We start from the raw sequence: 22,942 nt of genomic DNA, 5'->3' as shown, positions 1-22,942 counted from the left end.
GAGTAAATGGTTCGTCTTCTTCATACGTCAGCGTAACTTCCGGGGTGCCACAGGGTTCGGTGTTGGGTCCTTTGCTCTTTCTGGTCTATATTAATGATTTATCAGAGACGCTAACATCGAACGTGAGGCTGTACGCTGATGATTGTGTTATTTATACATCAATACACAGTATGGACGATGTTTGTGCTTTACAACGTGATCTTGACACTGTGGTGAGGTGGTGTGAGAAATGGAAGATGTGTTTGAATGTAAAAAAGTGTTGTTTTCTTAGTTTTACCAGAAAACGCAAACCTTTTCACTCATCCTACAGCTTGTCAGGAGCACAACTGGACCGTGTTGAACATTTTAAATACCTTGGTGTATACTTTTCTGCCGATTTATCTTGGAATAAGCATATAGGTTACGTAACTGGCAAAGCCAACGGTGTGTTAAACTTTATTAAACGCAATTTCAAGTCTGCCCCAAGAAATCTGAAAGAAGCTTTGTATGTTACAAATGTCCGACCTATCTTTGAATATGCCTGTCCAGTATGGGATCCTCATGGTCAAATTCTAATCTATAAACTTGAACGCATACAAAACCGCTCTGCACGCTTTGTCAGCGACAATTATAACTTTAACTGCAGTGTTACCTGTATTAAAGGTAACTTAGGATGGAAACTTCTTGAGCAGCGCAGAAAATTCTTGCGATTCAAGTTTTTCCATTCGATCTTTTGTAATGAAATTCGCATCAACAAGAGCTTATACATGATGAGACCATACTACGTGTCACATAGAAATGATCATTCAAAAAAAATCCGCGAGATCAGCTGTCGTACCGGTGTCTTCGCTAACTCTTTTTTTCCTTTCACTACTCGTGAATGGAATAAGTTGGATGCGTGTGTTGTTGATCTCCCAGCCGATGCTTTTTGTTCATCACTACAAGATGTGTGCTTTTCGTGAATACGGAGGCATTTCTGCGCAAATGTGTGCCATTTTTTACTGTAAAACTGTGTTTTTCCTTTCTAACCCCCCTACAATAATGCCCACTTGGGCGATGTAGGTTTCACTAATAAATAAATAATAAATAAAAAAAACTATCATCATCATGAACCGGCACGCTCTCTCTTCGTCCTCTTCTTCATATTGGTCCTCTTCTTCATCGTCTACTTCGCTCCCACAACACGCGTGCGCCGATTTGTCCGGTGTGAAGATAGAAGGTGAGAGAGCGAGTACGGAGAGAGAGAGAGAAGAGAACAGAGAGAAAGAGGGACATGGCGAGAAAAAAAAAGAAAAAAGAGAAAAACATAGAAAGACAGAATAAATAGACAGAGATAGAAAGAAAGGGAAGAAAGAAATAAAAAGCTGGAAAGACAGATAAAGAAATAAGCAGAGAGGGATACAAAGAAACATATACGGAAATGAGCTAGAAAAAAAGACGGCAAACATAGCCATGTATGGCATAGTATGTACATAGCAAGGGGTGGGAAAGGAAAGTGAGGGGAAGGAGGAGGGAAACGCTGCTTCCTCAGTCATCGCACCACCAGTGCGTAGATACCCCAGTTTTTGTTTTTTGTTTTGTTTTTTTAGTCACGTGAACAGCGGAAAGACGAAGTGAATTCTCGTGCTCAAGGCCGTGCGCCCGCTGGCTTTTCGTTAGAGACGTTATGTTCGCGCGAGACATATGAGGCTTCCTGCTTAATAAAGTCTGTGCACACCTCTATTTAATGTGTGTACACGACTTTGTGGAGGTCAGCGTGTGCACACTATAGAAGCTTGTAACAAAGTTTACAATTAACAGCAGCGCTCGTTGCAGCGTATACATATGTTTACGATTGCGTCTTTATACGTTGCGTGCGTGTGTGTGTGCGCGTGTGTGCGTGTGTGTGGTTGTGCGTGTGTTCTGGTCCACGGCCGTGCTGACCACTCGTTCGACTTTCTCCATGCGCGGGCAAGCGCCTGCGCATGTCATGCCGGGCAAACACGCCTCCAGGTTACTTTCGACGAGAATTAGCGCCGCCGCGCCCCTCCTTCTCCGCTTACGCGCTCATGCAGAGCTGAATGCCGATAAATGGTGCTACCTTTGTTCTAGAGCTTCGTTTGTTTTGTAGCTATTGTTATTTCTCTCGGTCTTCTTTCCGTCGAGCAGTAGTAGGCGTCTTGCTTTATTCCGCGTCGCCGGCATTGACGTCATCGAGGCACTCGGCCACAACATCCCTGTGGGAAGTTTCCTCTTTCTGAACTGGGAGTCGTTAGCGAACGTGTTTGTCGCGCTCGAATGGCGGCAAGCGTTGTTTAGCGGCGAACACTAGACTTCGCCGCCAGAGCCTGCTTGAATTGACCTCTTCGCAACTATTTAATGCTATAAAACGAAAGTAATGAAAAAAAAAAACAGAAGCGCACGAAAAGCGCTTACAATACTAAGAAAAAGGTGGTGATTCGTCGCTTTTAACTCGTCAAATGAACTCCTACGTCCCGTCTAAGCCGCCAGCGGTTTCCGGGAATAAAGGCGGATGCTTTTCTCACAAGGCTTCTTCATAGGAATAAGCTGCAGTGCCTGACGTCGCGAAGGATCCGATGTCACTGCGGTCACACACTGCAGTGGCGTAGGCAGAAATATTTTTCGGGGGGCACGCCCTTGATCGGACGTGGGGCCCGGGCATGTAAGTGGGGTCGAGTGTCATTTTGTGCTCTGTATCCCATGACAAAAAAAAAATTCGGAGGGGGGAAGGGGGAGTACGGGCCTGGTGTGCCCCCCCCCTCCCCCTCCCCCTGGCTACACCACTGACACACTGCTTAAAAAAGTGACCTGCAATGACGACATAAATGGCTGTTTAAGGTGAGGTGAATAACGGGGCCAATATTTTGAAGCTTACTTGGAAGATATGACTGCTTTAACGATGAACAGAGACGCGCTAGCATAGTCGTCGGCTGTTTCAGCATGCACTCACAGACGCCCAGCTTGTCTCTAGGTCGAGAGAATGCAGCGTTTTATCGAAACAACGTAAGATATGTACATGCCCATGGAAGCTCTATTTTAAGAAATAAACGATGAATTAATTGTACGCAAAAACAAGCGAAAAAATCAGCCAAGACACCTTACACACGGCCCAAGTAAATGGTTTCTGCAGATATCCGATTTCTTATTCGTGGTATTTTCTTTTATTCTCTCAAGTGTTATGTATCACGCGCCTTGTGACCCTCCCTTTCAACGCGCTTCGGATGCTGTAAAAAAAAAGAAGAAAAAAAAACACTTCTCTTGTGGGCAGTCTGGTGGATGTGATGCTGACTATATTGAACCGAACACTCTAATCGTAAAACAAATTGCCTTTTATTGCGATAGCAATTATATAGACAGTCTCGGCTGGAAAATGTCCGCCCCCGTCGCCGTCATGCACCGTATATGTATAAGTATGTATATATATATAAAAGCCCCAAAGAAAAATAATTCAGAAAAATGCTTCCGAGGCGCGGAATCGAACCAGGGACCTCTTGCTCCGCAGCGAATGGCGCTAGCCACTACGCCACGGAACGCAGGTCCTCCGCATAGCTAACGGCGAGCGTTATATACACACCCTTTGCCGCTGGACGGACTCAGAGATGGCCGACGCTCATAAGCGTTTCTTCATTACCAGCGAGATGGCGCTAGGAGCGTGACGAGCGCATTTAAAAGTCGTCGGCGAGCTCGCTCGCTTCTTCTTATATTTGCGCAAGGAGAACCTTGGCCTTCCGCTGTCTGCTCGCGCGGTTTTCTCGTGGTGAGGGCAAGAGGGATGTTTCAAGCTTTAACCGTGATGTCTGCGCTCATGTTACGGAGCGCCGCTAAACGACGCCGCTAGACGAACAAACAGAAGATGAGCGCGAACTATCAATTGTCACAGCTCGACACTTGAAGCACGCTAGTTTCCTTCGCTGCTTCGGCCGCCTTTGTAACAGGAGCGCTGTTCAAACTGAGAGTATCCATTGGCGAGCCTCATTTCGTATAGCATTAGTTTCTTGCTATCGAATTCATTGCTTCGCCCTTGCGGCGAAACTGTGATTTTTTTTGTTGAAATGCATATTCCTGCTAAATAATGTTCTCCACACGTGTGCCATTATGCACATGGTATAAATCGGCGTATGTACCTAGAAAAAAAATGGTTGATCCCTCCGTCATAGGAATCGGAATAACACGAAAGTAAAGCGTGCCCTTACAGAAGTAACTGAATGTTTACTGTACATTGATATAAGAGAGTTTGCACAATGTATATTCATGTCTGGCAGCTATAGCATCGTTTAACGTGGATGCACCCACTTTGATGATTGGTGGTACATCTCCATCCCGACGACTAACAGCCATGCTAAATGATTAAACAAACCCTTGTGGTAGCTGTAGTAGTTAACGGTGTAAGCGTAATCAGAGAACGAGGTGTGATAGTCAGAAGAGCATCGCATATTGGACGCAGAACTTGGTCGCCATCCCGCGGCCTGTTAAAATGTGATTGAACGCCTCGGCCGGACTAGAGGGAAACGCAAAGCTCGTCTTGCCGCCCCGGTAGCCCGGCCGCGATTTTTATCGGGGCGAGTGCGTGAGCGGGGAATGCGATGTTACAGCCAGGTGAGGCAGGCGCGCGTCGCAGTGATATTATTTTTGGTTTGGATTAGCGTGATGCTGTGAGCGAGGCCGACGCTTTTACGACGCTTGCGCTAAGGTCGCCACCTCGCGGTGTGTTAAGGCACTGACAAAATTGAACTTCTATTGAAAACGCGCCGAATGGGACGGACATGTAACGCGTTGCAGGTGCTATTCGCGGAGGCCACACTAATGGCGAATTACTTTACTGTACCGCTCCCAGAGGGCAACACCACCCCAACGACCTAAAAAGTGGTAGATATAAAAGGCGCGTTTGTAAAGCCTCTAGAGTCTGTGAATAAAGAAAGAAACAAAGACCGTGGCGCAGTGGATAGCGTGCCCGGCATGTGTTGTTGCGGACCCAGCCGTCGTGGGTTTGACGTCCGTTGGCGGAACTTTTTTCTTTGCCATCTGATCGTGTAAATTTTTTCGACGTCATTTGCGTGACGACACCACGGACCCGAGCTAACGGGGGGGTTTCGACCCCCTCCCACGCCTAGCCGTGCGTGGCTTTGCCGTGTCCGGGGAAAAGGGGATCCTGGGGGTTGAGCCAACGCTGGGTGATTGGACCTTTAAGGCCCCCCAGCAGAGACAACACACCCCTTTGGCCCCCGCTTCACGTAGACGGCACTCCTGGGCTGACCCACCCAGGGGAAATCGGCAGTCGCCTTTTCCTATCTCTTTCTCTCCCCACATCTTCGTCTTTCTCTATTACTTTTTAATCTTTCCTGTCTTCTCCTCTCTTCAATTTACTTCCGTTTTTCTTGGCGGCGAGGGTTAACCTTGTGTATGTGCCCTCTCTTGGGCACATTATATTTGGTTATAGTAGCTGTGTACAGCTGGCGTAGACATACTTTATAGCAATATAAGTATTGTCGCGTCCCCATGTTGGGCTCCATGGTGGGCGGCTGGCATGGCTGCCGAAACTATACATAATCTATGGCCTCAACCTCATTTCCTCCACTGAATGATCGCCGTCTCACAAAGAGAGGGCGCACCGAAGAGACTTTCAATGCCTTGTTCAAACCCACAGAAAATTTTCCACGGTTCCACGTAATCCACTGCGAAACACTAGAAAAGAACGCAAGAACGATCTCTCCTTTTCTTGTATCGAAATGCCTCACCGACACACTCGGTCAAGGCTATAAGGCTACAAGAATGGCTAGTGGGGACCTTTTGCTAGAAGTTCAAAGTAAGACCCAGTATGAAAAACTTTCAAAACTTGCCTCTTTTGGAAGCACCGCTGTCTCTATTACACCACACCGATCCCTCAACAGTTCCCGAGGTGTAGTATCTGACCAAGACCTGTTGGACTTGACTGAGAGTGAGCTCCTTGAGGGCTGGAATGAACATCATGTAACGCACGTACAGCGAATTAAAATCAGACGTGACGACAAAGAAATCCCGACAAAACACCTGATTATAACATTTTCCACAAGCACCCTTCCAGAATATCTTGAAACAGGCTACCTGAAGCTTAAGGTCAGACCTTACATCCCAAACCCGCGGCGTTGCTTTAAGTGCCAGCGTTTCGGTCACGGCTCTCAGTGCTGCCGCGGCCGTCAAACCTGTGCCAAATGTAGTTCGCACGATCACCCTGCAGACGACTGTGTAGAAGTTCCCCGTTGTGCAAACTGCGAAGGTGGGCACGCAGCCTACTCTCGTAGTTGTCCCGCATGGAAAAAAGAAAAAGAAATAATAACACTCAAGGTAACGGAAAACATCTCCTTTAGGGAGGCGCGAAAACGCCTTTCTTTTCCACAGGGAACTTCATTCGCGGACGTGGCACGCAAGGGGGCAGTGTCACAAAGGTTCGCGGCGGCCGCACGTACCACGCACAGTGGACGGGCGGTAGCGCCAACTGCCCCCTCAGCGGAAGCAGCCCGTACTGCTCCGCAACCAAAGGGCATGCAGGCCTCCGGATCTGCAGGCCCAGGGCCTTCTGTTCAGGCAGAAAGCCCCAAAACACTGACACCCGTCCGCGTGAGCCGCTACCGGGCATCCAGCGCCTCTGCCGAGGTGATGGACACAACGGCAAGCCCTACGGCGTCTCAGGCGCCGAAGGAGCGGCGCGGCTCGTTGGAGCGCGCCAAAAAAGAAAAAGCCCGCATCACAGGGCCTGGAAAGGGCTCTGTGACCTAAGGTAATAGTTCTTTCAGTACACACAGCACTAACTTACACTCAAAATGGATACACAAATTATACAATGGAACGTCAGAGGTCTACTAAGAAACCTCGACGATATCCAAGAGCTGCTACATGAACACTCACCAAAAGTGCTGTGTGTGCAAGAAACACATTTAAAATCCAAAAACACGAATTTTCTACGCCAATATGTCATATTCCGAAAGGACCGGGATGATGCTGTGGCGTCATCTGGTGGCGTAGCCGTATAGTTAACCTAGGAATTGCATGTACCCACTTACCACTCCAAACATCCCTTGAGGCAGTGGCTGTTCGAGCCGTCCTGTTCAACAAACTGATCACGATCTGCTCACTTTACATACCCCCGCAGTGCCAGCTCCAAAAATATGAATTCGAGTCCTTAATAGACCAACTTCCAGAACCATTTCTGGTCCTTGGAGACTTGAATGCACACAACAGTCTATGGGGTGACTCTCGCTGCGATGCGCGAGGTCGTCTGATTGAACAGTTCCTTTTCTCTTCTGGCGCATGTCTACTGAATAAAAAACAACCAACATATTATTGCCTTGCAAACAGAACATACTCGTCCATAGATCTCAGCATAGCGTCTCCATCACTTCAGCCCCTAATTAAATGGAAAGTTATCAATAATCCTTATGGAAGTGACCACTTTCCAATACTTCTGAACACACCAATTACAAATGAATGTCCCCATCAGGTTCCAAAATGGCAGATTAAGAAGGCCGATTGGGAACAGTTTCGGAAAGTTACACTGTTAAGTTGGACGGACATGTCTTCCTTAACCATAGACGCGGCTCTAGAATACTTTACATCATTTCTGATTGATGCCGCAACCAAATGTATTCCACAATCAAGTGGATACTCTGGAAAACGACGAGTTCCATGGTGGAACAGTGATTGCAGAAATGCGCGTAAGAAACAAAACAAAGCATGGAATTTGCTTCGCGACTCCCCGACAGCGGAGAACCTTACAAATTTTAAGATTATCAAGTCTCAAGGCAGGAGAACGCGCCGACAGGCTAGAAGAGAGAGTTGGCAAAAATTTCTATCAGGCATCAATTCATACACACAAGAAGGCAAACTCTGGAACATGATTAGTAAAGTAGAAGGACGACAAACACATTCACTGCCTCTAGTAAACACACAAGGCGACAGCTTAGGAGACCAAGCAAACTTTCTAGGCGCACATTTCGAACAAGTGTCCAGCTCGTCGCACTATTCCGAGGCTTTCCAACGCTACAAGACAACAATAGAAAAACAGAAATTAGAGCGCAAATCCACAAAACACGATGCGTACAACAGAGCTTTCTCCTTAGCTGAGCTGCAGGCATCGCTAACCTGCTGCAGTAGTTCCGCCCCAGGCTCCGACCGTGTGGTATATGACATGCTGAAAAACCTACCTGCCGAAACGCAAAAAACCTCACTTTCCTTGTACAATGCCATCTGGTTTTCCGGCGAGATCCCTTCGTCTTGGAAAGAGGCGATCGTCGTTCCCATTCTTAAACAGGGCAAGGATCCATCCTCCGTTGCGAGTTACAGGCCCATCGCACTTACAAGCTGCCTGTGTAAACTTTTCGAAAAGATGATAAACCGCCGACTTATGCATTTCCTGGAAACAAACAATCTACTTGACCCGTACCAGTGCGGATTTCGCGAGGGTAGATCCACCACCGACCACCTGTTACGTATCGAGGCACAAATCCGTGACGCATTCGCCCACAAGCAGTTCTTTCTTTCTGTGTTCCTCGATATGGAAAAGGCTTACGACACAACATGGCGCTTCGGAATACTAAGAGACCTGTCCCACCTTGGTGTACGTGGTAGAATGCTAGATATAATAGAGAGCTACTTGTCGGATCGTACGTTCCGTGTCAGAGTAGGAAATGTTCTATCAAGACCATTCCTTCAAGAAACCGGAGTGCCACAGGGTGGTGTACTTAGCTGTACACTCTTTATAATCAAAATGAATTCCTTGCGTCTTTGCATCCCACGGAATATGTTTTATTGCACATATGTCGATGATGTACAGGTCGGCTTTAAATCGTGCAACCTCTCGATGTGTGAGCGGCAGGTCCAGCTAGGTTTAAACAAGATCTCTAGATGGGCAGACGAAAATGGCTTTACACTGAATGCACAAAAAAGTACTTGCGTCTTATTCTCCCGAAAGAGAGCCCTCCGTCCCGATCCAGACATTGGCCTACATGGACAGCGTCTGTCGGTAAAAACGGAGCACAAGTTCCTAGGGCTTATCCTAGACACGAAACTCTCCTTTATAACACACATCAAGTACATAAAACACAAGTGCATAAAAACAATGAATGTTCTAAAAGTATTGTCACGCACTGCGTGGGGCAGTGACAAGAAATGTCTGATAAATTTGTATAAAAGCCTCATACGCACTCGCCTAGACTACGGGGCAATAATCTACCAGTCTGCGACACCAAGCGCCCTAAAAATGCTTGACCCTGTCCACCGTCTAGGCATTCGGCTATCTACGGGCGCCTTTCGCACCAGCCCCGTGGAAAGCCTCTACGTCGAATCGAACGAGTGGTCGCTACACCTCCAGAGATCTTACCTATCTTTTGTATATTTCCTGAAGGTGAACGCAAACAACGAACACCCCTCACACACTACAATCAATGAGTTGTCTGCTTCTGAACTTTTTCACAACCGTCCTTCGATGAGACAGCCGTACTCACTTCGTGTGAGGAGCCTAGCTGAAGAAATGGGTGTGCCATTTCTCGAACACTGTCTAATGGCTCCCGCTGCCTATCTCCCGCCGTGGCAGTGGCAGCTTATAGATTGCGATGTTTCTTTCGTCGAAGTTACCAAGCATGCGCCACATGCACATATCCGCACACACTTCCTTGAATTACAATACAAGTACCCACACCCTGAGTTCTTTACAGATGCCTCAAAGTCTAACACTTCTGTGTCGTACGCAGCCGTTGGTCCATCCTTTTCCGATTCCGGTATTCTGCACCCTGATTCCAGTATCTTCACGGCAGAAGCCTACGCGATACTTGCGGCAGTTAAACACATAAAACAGTTAAAACTACAAAAGGCAGTGATATACACGGATTCATTAAGTGTAGTGAAAGCTTGAAAAACTATGACAAAACACACAAATCCGGTCCTTGTCTCGCTCTACTCTATTTTATGCACGATCTACTCACTTAAACAACACGTCGTAGTGTGCTGGGTGCCAGGGCACCGCGAGATACAATGCAACGTGTTGGCGGATCAGCTAGCAGCATCCGCCCACGAAAACAGTCCCAATACATCTGTAGCTATCCCTCCAATAGACTTAAAACCATTCCTCAAAAGAAAGCTCAGGGCCTTTTGGCAGAGCACATGGGATAGGCACACACAAAATAAACTGCGTGTTATGAAGCCGCAACTAGGTAACTGGCCGCCAGTATCAAAATCACGCCACACAGAAGTTACACTCTGCAGACTTAGGATTGGCCACACATACAGTACACATTCATACATTTTGTCCGCAGGCGATCCACCTGTGTGTGACCATTGTGGCGACCCCCTCACTGTACTCCACACCTTACTGCAATGCAGGGAACTAGACGCTCTCAGAAAAAAGCATTTTTCATCTGTATACCTGCAGTACCCTCTTCATCCTGCTATGTTCATTGGCAGAGAACCCCTCTTTAAATATCAGTCCCTCTTTGAATTTTTAAAAAGTGTACATAATTTCAACGTTATTTTTCCAGGCGCTCCGTAGCGCTGCCTCATGATTGAGGCTGCTGCTACGGTTTCCATCAAAGGAAGCACCTGCCTCCCGGCCTTTGGGACCAAAGGTCTTGAGGAGGCACTCGTGCTCTTATCCCGTTTTTCACTTGTAAATACCATGATCACTCGTCATTTATCCCACAACCATAGATCACACCACTTGTCACTGCCATAATTTTAGACTGTATACACATTTTTTACGCTTCTTTATAGCGCGTGATTTTAGGCCTCTATTCGCCGCGAGATCGGGCTACAGGTGGCAGCACCGTCGCCGCGCTAGTGTGGATAGGCGGTTGCCGGCGCGTATACAAACGTGCACAACAGCGCTTCGTTGTGAGCGATGTGACCCGATTACCGGCAAACAGAATGCGTTGACTGCAGCTTTGTGGTAATATGTGCGCTCTTCATTCCCGAATTAATGCACGAAGCGCGCCGAACGTTACAATCAGTGGTGAGAGAAGCGCATTCTGCCAACGAACGGGTTGCTCGACTTCGGCGACAGTCGGCGTTTTCGCAATGGGTGACGTTTTCTTGTTGTTTTATTTGTACATGTTTAGCATTGTGTTCCACCTACTACGCACTGCTGTATAGCGCGACTGAATGAACTATTTACTTCTTGTTCATTTGGATGCCCCTCAACAAAAAGAAAGCCCGTATTCCTGCGAGATTAGTTGAAATAGCACATTGTGCACTGCGTGCTTAAATATTCATTCGCATTTCTTATTCAGTTCTCCATGAAATGTAGGACAGTTTATAGGTTTACTGAGGAAAGCTACGTGGCTGACAGCGCTTTAGCGCTACGGAGACGTTTAACACGCACACGCTTGTTTTTATTCCAGTAACAGTACACAAAGGTAACTGTACAGCACGGAAATTTCTTCGATTGATTACCTGCACGACAGTAATGGAACAAAGGTCCGGTTATTTCACGGGACCAAGGTACGTTTTTTCATACGAATAATGTCCGCTGCCTTCCGTCAATCTAAACAACGCAACACAAACGCTCAAGATAATGTAAAGAAAAAAAGATGTGGCTTCGCGCGAAATTACTACGACATAAATGTAAACTACGCCGTTTGGAATACTTTTGACCATCAGCGCTCTTTAACGCGCGCCTTAATCTAAGTACACGGGTGTTTTTGTATAAATTGCGCCACAAGTTAAAATTGCGCAAGGGAACTCAGTTTTGCGATTTCCATGTCATTTCATTTTCTGTTCCTTTTAGGGGACAATTTAAGTACCAAAGTGTCAGACGTGACTTAACAGAAACATTTCTCTCTAGCGAGACCAGGACCGTACACAACTAAAGCTCGTCGCGTAACATATAAACAACACCTAACCACAACGCTCAAGTACACGCGAGCTTTTTTTTACCACCGCGCCGCTAAAAAGCTATATTCACATAAGATTTATTACTTCTCATCTTTAGGGCAACGCCAAGTGCACTTTACAGTGCGCTTGAACCACTGAGCGGCACCTACACTGATATGGCTCGTGAACGGAGGGTACGACAACCACACACAGCACTCTCGACAAGTGCACTCTCTATTACAGTACATATACGGCCGATCAAGGCCAAATGCTGCTTTACATCGTGTTAGGCATACGTACCAGCAGTTAAAGTTGCACTAAAGCAACGGAACAAACCGGCTTTTGAGGATCTGCATGACGTACGTGCACATGCAAACACAACGGGGCTAGCAGACGACGCACGGAGCGATCCACACTAGGCACGGTTCAGCCAGAAGCCGCTAGGCGGCGACTCCGCTCGATCTCGCGGCCAATACAGCCACAATACACCCTATCATCGTATCACTGGTCATCGCTAACACCACATAAAAGACATGGCGCTCTTTGGCCACCCATGGCCCTTGCGCCAAAAAACCCCACTAATCAAATCAATTCAAATCAAGTCATTTGCGTGACGGAAATACGTCACTGAAGTCTTGGTGGACCCCGGCATAAAACACTTTCGTGTTAAAAACATTAATGAGTAATATTGCCCTGTCCCTTCTTTTCTGTGTCACTCAAAGTGTCATGTTTTCTGGCACGAAAACCATTCTTGTCAATGCGGTACACCATCCAGCCAAGCAAGAAATTTTCGTGTTTGAGAGAAACCGTGCTTATTCGGCGAATCCTACCTGAACCGGTCGCCCGGCTCTTCGGAGCGCGTATTAGGTACGCCTTTCATTGGTCCGGCTTTCATTTTTTCAACATTTCTGCATTTTTACCATGTATTGTACATTGAAAATGAGGCACGACTGATATTATTAAACGTTGGTATGGTGCTTTGTTATCTAGCTGTGTCGAGGACTTGTATTCTGGTCTGCAGACTCTTTTGTGCCTATTATCACATTTACGGAACTGCACGAGTCCCTTCGATGCCTTTATTTGCACGTGTGCGTAACTTAGGAGATGTTCTGACCTGTCTCCTGCCTTCCATTTTTCAATCTTTTTTTTTTTTTTACTTTTAGTTTCTTATGTCACGGGAGAGCTAATAGGCGGCACCCATTAAGTATGAGCACCTCTTATAAGCCTTGTCAATAGTAATAATAGTAAGAAGAATAAAAAAAAAACCGAGAGCGTATACGATAAGCCGGAAAACTTACATTCAACTGAAAATTTTTCTGGATGAACATCGGTTTCTGCAAGAGTAATGTGTTTACCGTGGATGTGCGTTCAGCAGCCAACCCTTTGTAGACGATCATTAGGAACCCGGTAAAAACTCACGATAAGAACTAAAGTCATGCTGAACTAGGCACAAACTGAAGATAAAAACACGAGGTTCCCCCTTAAGCATTCCGTTAGCAGGGTAGAGGAGATCCGACTGGACGATTTATATTGCAAACATAAGCCGACGCGAAGAGCTAGCGGTAAACGGCGACCGTCGAGAGGGTAGGCCGGCTCTGTTCGGAAATCATTATCATTTCAAGTGTCTTCCTTCCTAATGTATAGCGGAACGGTACGGTAATCTCTCCCCGGTATCATTTCGCTTCGCATGCATCGGTCGCACTGTTACAAACATTGTCACGGTATAGCACTGCGCGGGTGTTTTTTGTTCTTTTTATGATGACGGGTCGTGTATACGTTTCTAAGCCCTGCATCTAGGCAACTATAGTAGTAAACTCGACGTTATGGTTTAATTCATTACATAAACAAACACATCCCTATGTACTTGCATTGCAGTGAGCTTCGGTTTTGTCTGTGACCGCTCGTTCAGATCATAGCGGTTCAAGCCGGTACTCCTCAGGACTACCTCGTGCCTGCAGCTTCCAGCTATTAATCACGCAAAGCATGTTTACAGTGCGCAGTCAATACACGAGTGCCTTTTCGGGCCGTTTTGAAGGTACGCGCGGCCCTGTATGATAGAGCATCAGAGTTTGTAGCCGCTAATGGAACTTTCTGGATAAGTGGTCGTTTTTTTTTATTCTGGTGTGATATATAATTAACGGCTCATTATGGGAACAGGAACGGCTTCATCTGCTGAAAACGCGCTCGCGATCGCCGTGGAGGCGAACACTTGCCTTTCTACTATTTCAGTGCTCAAAATGCGCAGATGTCGACAGCTGAAAGGACTACAAACGTTCGTGAATGAAGAGTATCTCTCTACCGATTGTTACATGTACCCGCTGGGCTTCGGGGCTGAATTAGAATGTTTTCCCGGAAATATCGAACAAGATGTAATTATTCATTAAATGTTATTTAAAGTGAACGAAGGCAGTACTGTATAAAGTCATTTAGGTAAAATATCCGTCCTTTTTTTTTGTTGCCCATGAGTGTTGAAAGCAAGGGGCTGCTTGTAATCATTGTATCGCGAACTCTGTGTGATCTGTGCATGTATACCTGCTTCACATGCGTTGCCTATTAGTAAGCGTGCCAAGCGATGTAACGTGTGGCAACGAACCAGTAGCGATATTCTTAAACTTCAAATGTATAATGTAGTTTCTTGGGCTGCTTATGTAGAAGTCATCTACATTTTTCGTTTGTAACTTTTTTAAAGAGGAAAGAGCATGGTCATACGACTATTTGTTTTCTTTTTCAAGTTTGATTCCACTTATTCCACCTTTATGTCAGTGAAATTAACATTAGCCATTTTTTACAGTCATTCATTGTTTTTTTTACAGTACCTTTACTCTGTCTTCTCTGAGCCTCTGTGCTTTAAAATGTTTGGGCAGCATGTTCCGTGTCACTAAGTAGAACATAATTGTTCCTGTCTCATCGTTGGGTCTGTCTGTCTTTCTGCACGTTCAGTAGGACATGTAGAGACAGGAGTGGGGAGAATACAGGGGACAGAATAGCGTAACGCACGCTGTCTTTTGCGGCTTCCCAGTGAGAAGCACGATGACAGACATTTTAGTTATTTCACTTTTGACTATTCCCAATTTTATAGCGACGGTCTCGACCCCCCAGGTTTGATTTCTTTAGGTAGCATGCGAGGGTTTATTGGTCGGCTGCCAGGTCCTAAGGAACTACGTGCTACGTGACGTCATGTGGCAAAAAGAATGCTCCAGATTCACTGCTATAGTCACGAGGGACGGTGGCTAGCATTCCCAGGGTTACATATACAGAAATAACCAAGAAAATGATAGAGGGAGCGAATGCTGCCGTAGCTCAGTTGGAAGAACATGGCACGCGTGAAGCGGAGGGTGTGGTTCGGTCCGCGCGGGCTGCGAATTGTTTATCTAGTCCACTTTAATTCATTTTCACTTTATGCTATATTTACTTCACTTCAATGAAAATTTACAATTAACAGCCCCTGTGCGTTTCTTAGTTTCATTATTCGCTGGCTTCATACAACTGTGCCAAAAAAAAGGGGGCAGGGCGGGGGCGTTTGATGCATTGCTCTTTTTTCGTTCAAGAAGGGCGAAAAAAAAAAAAAACAACACTCATGCAGTGCGTGTTATTTTTCTAATAATAATAATAGTTGGGGTTTTACGTCTCAAAACCACGATATGATTATGAGGGAAGCCGTATTGGAGGTATCCGGAAATTTCGACCACGTGGGTTTCTTTAACGTGCACCTAAATCTAACCACACGGGCCTCTAGAACTTAAGCTCCATCGAAATGCGGCCGCCGCGGCCGGGATTCGGTCCCGCCACTTTCGGGTCAGCATTCCAGCACCATAACCACTAGACCACCGTGACGGGTGTGTCATTTTTCGGTCGTCCTTGTGCTTTCTTTTTTCTTTTTCGTTGGAAAGCATTGAAATATGTTGTACAAGCTAGCCCAGCGCTCAACCTCCTGTGAACTTGGCTTCCTTCTCTTCCAGTCGACGACTCTGCTGGTCCAATCGGAGCGAAGAAGAAATAGGCGACTTTCTGCTACCATCTATCTCTGGTCTTAACGAGGCTCTTAACGAGGCTTAACGAGAACATAGGGCGTGACAAAGAAGAGCAAGATAAAGTTAAATATCAAAATAAGTGCGTTAGATCAGTTGTGTCTATCCGGTGCCGGGGGAAATCGACGTGGAATGTTTATTGATTTTAAAAATATAAATGAATAGCCGCCTCCCGCGGCAGACATTGGGGAGAAACACAGCGCTGCGTCAGCCGGTCTGCAAGTCCGTCGCTTTTCGGGCGGGGCTTAACTGCTCAATTAAGCTAGTAGTAAAACGGCCTGTATTCGTTTTTGTTTCATCAGATTTTTTTTCTCACCATTCTCCGCGAGACCAACTGAGTTTCCATCCCCATAATGTGACATCTCTACTACACCGTCGTCGCGATGTTGGTATTCTATCCCCCGTAAGTTAATCTTTCTTTCAGTAATTTTTACCACGAACATTCGAAGAGCGGAATCACCTTCCTGGGCATATTGCCATAATGGATAATAAATTCACTTCAAGAGTTGTCTATAAATACTCCATGACAGATCAATTTTAGTGTTCACTGCTTCATTTCATTGGTTTCCTTTTTAAAAGCGAAGCCGTTTAGCAAATCGTTCCATATTCACCCCGTGCCAAAAAAACTGTCATCGTCATAAACGGTTATGCGCCACAGGAATTGGGTAAATCCCACTACTCACCACTGGCCCGCTAAAAATGAAGAATACAGCGGTTAGCCCAACAAACGGGTACGTGCCACAGAAATTTGTGCGGCCTATCAGAAAACTATTATCGTCACAAACGCGTGTGTGCCACAGAAATTGGGTAAATCCCACTACACACAACTTCCGCTAAAACTAGCAGTTGTTCCGTGTACGAATACAACCGATGAGCGAAGCTCCTTAGAAATGGGACATAGCGGCATAGGCATCTATTTAAACGGTCATGTTGTGACGATGTTTCGTACCTTTTCACTTGAACACCCCCTTGCACAAATGTCATCGCCTTAAAAACTGCTGTCTTCTCATCAGAGTTGTACGTACGGCAATAAACAGAGTGGATGTCTAGAAACATTGACGGGTGCAATTCGACATTCTCACAACTTATGCGTATATTTTGTTAGTAAGAGCGATTTACTTGCAGTGGTTGCGTGTTTTCATCTTAGTTCCCGTGCTGTAGATTCATCGGCACGATGTTTAACTGTTCCCGTTACAACGAATCGCATAATGAATCATTTGCTGTCTACTTGGTTCAGTAATGATGTTCAGAAACGTTCAATAATCATTGAATGGATCGATGAAGGGCGCCATGGCCCCTGCTGTCGGCTAGCTTAAACGTTACTCAACGTCTAATACTCGTTCCTTTTCCCTTTCTCTTTACAGGTGAGTGACTTGCTGCTTCGTCAGCACCATCCACGGCGGCTTTAATTGCGTAAGTAGTTCGTTAAGTGACGCAACTTGATTATGGCAACGGTCGTTATGCCTTTGTAACCTTGACTGACTTAACCACCTTATCCCGGTCCGGCGCATTGGTATAATTCAAAGCTGTGCGTCGCGCTCCCTATGATGAATAGTGCATGGCTGGCGTGTTTCACCCTCCAGCTGTGACCTTATGTAAACCTCTAAATACTCTATGGCTGCTGCTCGGCTCTCGTGCTTTCAGACATGGAATAACGAAGCAAAAGGGAAAGGCGAGCTAGTTGGTACGGGTTCGTACTGATATATTAAAAACGCTAAGACGACAGAGACAAGAAATGGCACAACATGAGCGCTTTCTATCTATCTATCTATCTATCTATCTATCTATCTATCTATCTATCTATCTATCTATCTATCTATCTATCTATCTATCTATCTATCTATCTATCTATCTATCTATCTATCTATCTATCTATCTATCTATCTGTCTGTCTGTCTGTCTGTCTGTCTGTCTGTCTGTCTGTCTGTCTGTCTGTCTGTCTGTCTGTCTGTCTGTCTGTCTGTCTGTCTGTCTGTCTGTCTGTCTGTCTGTCTGTCTGTCTGTCTGTCTGTCTGTCTGTCTGTCTGTCCTGTCTGTCTGTCTTCTGTCTGTCTGTCTGTCTGTCTGTCTGTCTGTCTGTCTGTCTGTCTGTCTGTCTGTCTGTCTGTCTGTCTGTCTGTCTTCCTGTCTGTCTGTCTGTCTGTCTGTCCTTCTGTCTGTCTGTCTGTCTGTCTGTCTGTCTGGCTGTCTGTCTGTCTGTCTGTCTGTCTGTCTGTCTGTCTGTCTGTCTGTCTTGTCTGTCCTGCTGTCTGGCTGTCTGTCTGTCTGTCTGTCTGTCTGTCTGTCTGTCTGGCTGTCTGCTGTCTGTCCTGTCTTGTCTGTCTGTCTGTCTGTCTTCTGTCTGTCTGTCTGTCTGTCTGTCTGTCTGTCTGTCTGTCTGTCTGTCTGTCTGTCTGTCTGTCTGTCCTGTCGTCTGTCTGTCTGTCTGTCTGTCTGTCTGTCTGTCTGTCTGTCTGTCGTCTGTCTGTCTGTCTGTCTGTCTGTCTGTCTGTCTGTCTGTCTGTCTGTCTGTCTGGTCTGTCTGTCTGTCTGTCTGTCTGTCTGTCTGTCGTCTGTCTGTCTGTCTGTCTGTCTGTCTGTCTGTCTGTCTGTCTGTCTGTCTGTCTGTCGTCTGTCTGTCTGTCTGTCTGTCGTCTGTCTGTCTGTCTGTCTGTCTGTCTGTCTGTCTGTCTGTCTGTCTGTCTGTCTGTCTGTCTGTCTGTCTGTCTGTCTGTCTGTCTGTCTGTCTGTCTGTCTGTCTGTCTGTCTGTCTGTCTGTCTGTCTGTCTGTCTGTCTGTCTGTCTGTCTGTCTGTCTGTCTGTCTGTCTGTCTGTCTGTCTGTCTGTCTGTCTGTCTGTCTGTCTGTCTGGGTGCTCTGGTGGTCGCCTCTTTAACTTGGTATAGACCGAAATCGGCGCAGGTGGCAAGATGGCAAGTTGGTTAACGTTCATATTTGAACGTTCATGTTCGCACAGGTGGGCATGAATGTATGACGAACATGCCTGTTAGGTAATGACATGATTAACGGGAAAATCCTGTCAGTCACATGTGGCTTGTATCCGTATACCACCGGTCGCGGTATGCAGGTAAGCCACAGGTGACTCACAATCATTCATTCAGTTTATTTTGACAAAAGGAAAGTTTGCCTGGGTTGATGGGACTAAAGGCAGATTACCTCTGCCTGACTAGGGTCCCTCCACCCATACGTTTGCTCAGAAGCAGTGCAACAAAAAATACATACTTCTCATTTTTGTCGGAGGAACATAAAAACCAAATTCAAAAACTAGAAAGCATACCTGAAGACATACAATTTAAAATATCACGAGAAAGCCAACACCAATTTGCCCCTAGCATGACAAAAAAATATATTAAGAAAAAAAACTGACGCCATGAGAATATTAAGTCAGAAGACAAAGTGCTATACTGAAATACACATTTGAAAGAAAGAAGACACTTTTACACAATATTACAAATGCACAAAACACCAAAAGAAATATTTGTAATAGATAATATAATTAGGGCACGGTACAAGAAAGGAAGTACACCTTAACTTTTTTCTTCAGACTGTTTTTAGCGTTACTATGTTCTAGAAGTTCACGGATATAGCTGTTGTTGTGTAATTAGGTGAGGTACTTGATAAGACAAGGTTTGATTTCCATAAACTGTCCTAAATAAAGGTAATCGAAAACGGGCGAAGCGTAGATCATAGGGACTTTCACTTGGGTAGCAATGCTCCATGTAACTGCCAATGTTGTTTCCTATCTCTTTACTGATATATAAGGTGAGTTTAAGATTGTATAATTGGTAGACAGTGAGTATCTGAAGCTTGCCGAAAAAAGGAGGAGTGTGTTCCCTAGGTTGCAGATTTTCTATAAAGCGTACAGCCCTTTTTTGTAAAACTAATAGCCTGTCAAGGTTGGTTTTTGAAGTAGTGCCCCAAATTAAAAGACAGTAATGTAGATATGAATGAGCTAAAGAATAATATAGCTGGAGCTTCAACCACTTTGGGACTAGGGACCCAAGTTTGTATAAAACAGAAATTGATCTAGACATATTTGCATGTATTTTGTTTATTTGTGGTGTCCAGCTTAGGTGCTCATTGAAAAGTACACCTAAAAAATTAAACAAAGGGACACGTTGAATCTCGTTATTTTTAAACCAGAGAGAAATTTTATAATCTTCACACTTGTTTTTGCTCTTAAATAAGATAAATTTAGTTTTACTAATGTTCAGTTGTATTTGATTTGAATCAAGCCAGTATGAAAGAGAGAGCAAGCACTCGTTCGCTTTCTTCTCTAGATCTTTTAAAGAGCTGCCAGAGAAAAACAGGCTAGTATCATCTGCATACATGACTATAGAAGAAGCTACTGGCACATGGACGATGTCATTTATGTAAATAATAAAAAATAGGGGGCCCAGTATAGAACCCTGCGGCACACCTAGTTTTACTGGCTTTAACTGCGATTTATACCCATGAACGTATGTATACTGTAACCTGTCTGTTAAATAGCTACGTACTAACTCTAGGGCAATACCTCGAATGCCATAGTATGGTAATTTTTTAAACAAAATATCGTGCTTAACCGAATCGAATGCCTTTCGAAAGTCTAAAAATATTCCCAGAGTAAACTCCCTGCGGTCTATATTTTTAGCAATTTGTTCTTTAATGCCAAGTAAAGCCATTTCTGTAGATTTCTTTTCCCGAAAACCGAATTGCTCACTGACAAGTAATTCATGATCATCAAGAAACTTCGTTGTCCTCGTTTTTATTACGTTTTCTAACACCTTCGAGAATAACGGTAACACCGATAACGGTAACACCGATATATTATGTCTACGCAGGAACGGCAAGAACAGACATTGGTAATTTAATTCGGCATTGGCAGCGCTGACCCGACGAATACAAAGAATAATAATCAGGATCCCAGCAGGAATCGAACCCAAGCATTCTGCGTGGCAGTCAGGTACTCCTATCGAGGCAGGGCAGTACTCCGTTAATCGAGGCAGGGGTCGAACACCCAAACGCTACATCCCCGGTGAAGAACCCAAGATTATTTTGCGCTATCACGACGGATCCGCGATCAAGCAGGTCGAAAATATTAGAGTATTAGGCTTCCACATAGAAGCGGGAGGTACCAACCTCAAGGCCATTCAATACATTTCCAGCAAAATTGACCAAATAAATGGTCAGGTTACTCAGGAGAATCACCAACAGACACAGAGGCCTTGGTGAGGACAGCGCTTTAAGGCTAGGTCACGCCTTCGCTCTCTGTCACTTCATCTACGTGGCAGGCCTACTGAAATGGTCGCAGGCCGAGCTGAACAAGCTCAACACTATGATCAGAAAGCTAGTCAAGGCTACCCTAAGAATACACAACAGCACCTCGAACGAGAAACTCGTGAGCCTAGGAGTACACAACACGATGGAAGAGATGGCGGAAACGCAACAGATGGCACAGCATGAAAGACTGACGAAACCGCGAGCGGGCAGGCTCATACTCAAATCGATAGGGACAGACCCCGGTAGATCGAGGAATCCAAAGGAGGCCGAAGTGGAGCTGAGCGCGGGACTTAGAGACGCGACCAGAACCACCCTCCTCCCGAGAAACATCCACCTGGAACACAACGTTAGCAGGAGAAAAGCGAGAGCGAAAGCTTTTCGCGCTGCGCCAGCGCGCAGCGCGAAACGACTCCGCCACAGACGGCATGTTCTCTGTTATGCTAACGGCAAGCTATTTTTGTGCACCATTTGCCGGTGGCGGTACTCAGAGATCGGTGGTGCAGCGTGCTTTCGTTATCACTAGCGAGATGGCACGAAGGGCTCGAAGTGCGCGCTTTAAAAGTCGTCCCCCTCGCGGAATAGCGCGCGCCTCGACAGGGCGTGGTCGCTCGTGCGGGCGCTTATCTCGTGATCTCAGTGGTTTGTACGTCTTGCGCTCTGCCTGCAAGTTTCCGTTGAGAGCACGAAGGTCACCTCGCTCACTGCAGCGGGCGCTTTTGCGAAAGAAACGCGCTGCTAACACAGAAATAAGTTACAACTGTGACAGTTCGCGCTCATCCTGTGTATATTCGTTCCGCGCGTCCTTTCTGCTTGAGCAGCGCATTGCAAGTTTCGAGCGGCTTGCCGTTCTTCGCGTAACATTACAATTTGATGCTGTAGCGTTCATTCCTTCGCGCTTGGGGCGAAAGAATGCACAACAAACGCTCAACTACGTCTGTGAAGACACGTTTCACTTTCGTGTTATACCGATTCCTATGACAGAGGGATCAGCCATGATTTTTTTTTCTCGCGACCATGGGCGGAGGTTCCAAAAAAGTACTTTGAATTGACATAATCTGCACTTCCATTTCTTTCCTACATCACCATCATAATCTCCTACATGAGCAACGTCAAGCTTCATTCTCGAAGCATGCTGCCTGTTCGCAAGCGTTCTTTGCGCCCACAAAAGACTCTGATTGTGAAAGGGTTGTGCAATAAGCACGAAAGATAGCAGTCAATGAGTGAAAAAGAAAACTCATTAGGACAATGTTCAAGTGTTTCCTTAAGCTCGCCTATGCCGGCCTTGCGGGAGGCATGTCTGAAGGGCGCTCGAGCATACAGTGTGTATAAACACACTGTGAACATATATCATAAGCACATTCCCGAGTTGGAATATGGTGAACGTTGAATTGTATTGTGCATGGGGTTTTGCGTGTCATAATCACGATATGATTAGGACGCGATATTATTACGACCCATACAAATAGATGCGGCCGCCATAACCGGGAATTAAACCCGCAACCTCGAGCTTAGCAGCTCAACACCATAGCCGCTAAGCCACTTTGACGAATGACCGAGTGTCGTGTCGACTTGTAGCGATAACTTGAAGTCACGGGAGAGGCCTTCGCCGCTTTCGCGTTCGATGGTGTTGCTGTTTGATATTGAGTGATCAAAATATATAACTTTTGCAACTGAGGGCAAAAAAGCCGGAGAATTCAGACGCACGATTATACGGCTATGTGCCCATGTAACCTTGTGTATAATATTTAGAGGGGTCTTACCGCTAAGCTCGAGGGCGCGAGTCTAATTAGCGGCCACTGTGGCCGCACATTGTTTTGGGCGCCATTGTTGTCTGTGTGT

This window comes from Rhipicephalus sanguineus, chromosome 9, assembly GCF_013339695.2.
Source record: "Rhipicephalus sanguineus isolate Rsan-2018 chromosome 9, BIME_Rsan_1.4, whole genome shotgun sequence".
NCBI classification, from domain to species: domain Eukaryota; kingdom Metazoa; phylum Arthropoda; class Arachnida; order Ixodida; family Ixodidae; genus Rhipicephalus; species Rhipicephalus sanguineus.
The sequence above is the reverse complement of the archived record's forward strand: the minus strand, read 5'-3'. Positions refer to the sequence as shown.